General features: G+C 39.5%; 1 long non-coding RNA gene across 9 annotated transcripts in view; it reads right to left on the reverse strand.

Annotated features, from left to right (window-relative positions):
- Positions 1 to 3597, reverse strand: part of LOC101793489 (uncharacterized) — a 55802-nt gene that overhangs the window by 47516 nt on the left and 4689 nt on the right. The window lies entirely within an intron of this gene.

The following is a 3597-nucleotide window of genomic DNA, read 5'->3' on the forward strand; positions in this document are numbered from 1 at the left end:
CAGAGGAGGGCTACAAAGCTGATCAGAGGCTGGAGCACCTCTCCTAGGAAGAAAGGCTGAGGATGTTCAGCCTGGAGAAGGCTCCAGGGTGACCTCCTTGCAGCCTTTCCATACTCAAAAGGGTCTTATAAAAAGATGGAGAAGGACTCTTTAACTCGGGTAGATAATGATAGGACAAGGCGGAACGGTCTTAAACTAAAAGAGGGGAGATTTAGACTAGATGTTAGGAGGAAATTCTTCACTCAGAGGGTGGTGAGGCACTAGCATAGGTTGCCAAGAGAAGCTGTGGATGCCCCATCCCTGGAGGTGCTCAAGGCCAGGCTGGATGGGGCCTTGGCCAACCTGATATAATGGTTGGCATCCCTGCCCATGGCAGGGGGGTTGCAGTTAGATGATCTTTAAGGTCCCTTCCAACCCAAGCCATTCTACGATTCATTCTATGATTCTATGAATTCTTGCAGCTTCCAACCCCAGCAAGCCACTTCTTCACCTCTTCACAGTTAATGGTGAAATCGGAGTGGCTGATCTTTCCATCCTTCCCAGACACCGGGCTAGGCCAAGGCACTTAATCCTTTTCATCTCTTTCTTGACTGCATACTCTGGAGAAAAAATAAATAAATAAATGTTGGCAAATGCAGAGGTTGTGGTTGATTGCAGAGAAGGGGAATTCAAAAAAAAATGAGGAAATTAGTAAAAACTAAAAATAATAATAAAAAAATGCTCAGGGTGGCAGCCAGAAAGGTAAAATGTTTTCAGATGGCAGGTAGACTATTTTAGGATTCTATATTGGAGGCTCAAAGCAAATGCATATAGCCTGTCAAAAAAGACTTGAGAGGAAAAACAAAAAGCTAGCATCATAAAACAGCAGGATCAGGGAGGCTGTTGGAAGTTAAAAGGTACCCTGCAAAAAGCTGAAGTTGTGTCTGAAAAAGGAAAACTAAAAAGAACATAAATTCTGGCAGACTAAAGGTAAAAGCACAATAACACAGACTGAAAAAAAGAGTTTAGAAACAGTTTGCTGAAGAAATAAAAAAATTGTAATAAATCCTCCTTGAAAACATCAAGAGCAAGACGCTTACAAGAGCCAGTGGGCTATATAGATATGAAGGAAGCACTTAGGAAAGATAATGTCATAACAAAAAATCCAAAACCTTTTTTTTTTTTAAATCTCTATTCACCTGGAGAATCCTGAGAAACTCAGAGACCTGCATCTTGTTCATACGAAATTCATAGAAGGCTTGTCTTGATTTTAAAAACATTGTTAAGGGTAGCCCACAAACCAGACAACACAAATAACAGCGTATCACTGGAAGCAGATGATATTCATATAAGATTTTTACAGAATGTTAAATATGAATCATCTGAGCTAATACCTATAGTATGTAACCTTTCCGTGAAAATTGCTGCGATTATCAAAGGACTGGAAGGTAACTAGTAAGAAATGAGTTTTTAAAAATAAATCCATCGGCGATTCAAGAAACCACAGAACACTAAGTCTAATGTCCATACTGGTCATATTGGTGGGAGCTCTAGTAAAGAACAGAATTAGCGTATACATGAATAAATTTAACACATTAAGTAAACATGGCTTTTGCAAAAAGGAATCTGAGCCTCCTACATCTGCTGGAATTCTTTGAAGGCATCAAAAAACAGACGAATAACAGAGATCAAGCTAAGAAATTTTCCCTGTATTTCCAACTCACCCCAAGCTTCCATAAACTTCAGACATTTAAGGTGATCTCTCATCAAAGGCTCTTAAATAAACTAAACAGCTGTGGACTACAGGCAAGGAAGGACCTCACAGAGATAAATAACTCATTAGATATAAGAATCAAAGATTAGACTAAAGGATGAGTTTTCTCAGTGGAAGAAGACCATCAGTGGAGTCTCACAGGGATATGCATTAAGGCTATAGTTTATTCAGAAATGATCTGGAAAGACAGTGGAATGGTGAAACGAAGATTTCTGGTAAAAATGGAATTCGTTAGGATAATAATTACTAACAAAAAAAAAAAAAAAACTTTAAAGACATCATGACACTAAGCAGCCTCACAATAAAATGGAAGATAAATTTCAGTGCTGACAACTACAATCTGGCTATCCGAGAAAAGCAACACTAACTTTCCACATAGAGTATGGAGTTGTGAACCACTTTGCACAATTTAGGAAACGCATCTTGAAGTTATAATAGCTAGTTCTATGAATACATCACCTCACTGCTCAATAGCAGTCAAAAAACTCAGAAGTTCAGACTTCTTTTGAAAGGAAAGTATGACTATGTCACTGTACGAATTCCTGGTGCATCTGCCTCTTGATTATCAAGTGCAGTTCTGGTACCCTCACCTCAAAAAAAAAAAAAAAAAAAAAGAAAAAAGAAGCCTGTAACGGATAAAGAAAAGATACACGGCAGAATGACAAACATGATAAGAAGTACAAAACTGCTTCCATGTGAAAAACAAAGTTAGCATGCAGAGGCTGAACAAAAAGCAATGACTAGCCACTTGTCTTTTCCAATTGTAGTGAGCAGTCCAGGTGCCTGAACGGGGAAATGGACATCGTACAAGAACTCTGTCACCTGCCTTTTTGTTCAGCCACTGAAGCCTTCATATTCTGTCACACGAGAATTTCAAGGCATGCGTGAGAATTGCGACAGCCAGGCTTCAGGAACAGATTTTAGACAATCCCAGCGTGATTTCAGGAAAAACCATATGGGGAGAAAAGGAGGAACAAAAGACTGCTGTACTTGCAGTACTTTTTGTGCCCGTTACTTTTAAGTCATCACTCATTAGAGGCCTCCGCTTCCTTTCCCATCTGCCCTCCCCACATTACAATTTTAGATATTTTTTTTTTTAAAAAAAGCACCCAACAACAAAAAACCACCACAGAATACTTAGGCAGCATTTACTAACATTTAACTGACTCTGGCAACTCAGCCAGGTTGCCTCCACAGCGATGCATTTTAACACGGCTCCTTTCACCTTTTTACACTTCTCTCATTTTTCAAACTCGTTTGAGCATTGTGGGTTCAGGTTGTTAGCTTAGCTCCTTCAAGGACAGCGCTGCTTTTCAGTCAGTTGTGCAGTGAATAGTACCAATTGGTCTCCTACCTGCTAACAGCCTTAAACTACTGGTGAGCTATTAATAATACGAAAGCAATCATTTTAATTGCAACCTGGTGCCTAGAATTTAGGAGCTGTACAAAGAGTTCCTACTATCTCAAATATTATTGTCCCAATGTGCATTTTGGAGTTTAGCTCTCATTAAAAGTAATAGAGGGAAATAGTCTGTAGCAAACTGAATGTGTTTGTTTTCACAGTTCACCTCCTGCTCCTCTACACGAAAACATACTCTCGCTCAGTGACAAGACCACAGCTGTTGCCATCTTTTAGTTACCTGCTGAGTGCAATATTTAGCTTGAGGGACACTGAAGTTTTCTGTTTGTTAGTTATCAGGTCAATAACTCTCACCTTATCACTTCAGTTTCCATTCTGTTGATAAAACCTGTCAGCCTTCCTTGAGTGGTTCCTGGCCCTCAGAAGAAATCACATTAAATTGGCACAACCAAGTAAATCTGTAAGGGATGTGCTCCTGGCTTAC

This window comes from Anas platyrhynchos, chromosome 14, assembly GCF_047663525.1.
Source record: "Anas platyrhynchos isolate ZD024472 breed Pekin duck chromosome 14, IASCAAS_PekinDuck_T2T, whole genome shotgun sequence".
Lineage (NCBI taxonomy): Eukaryota > Metazoa > Chordata > Aves > Anseriformes > Anatidae > Anas > Anas platyrhynchos.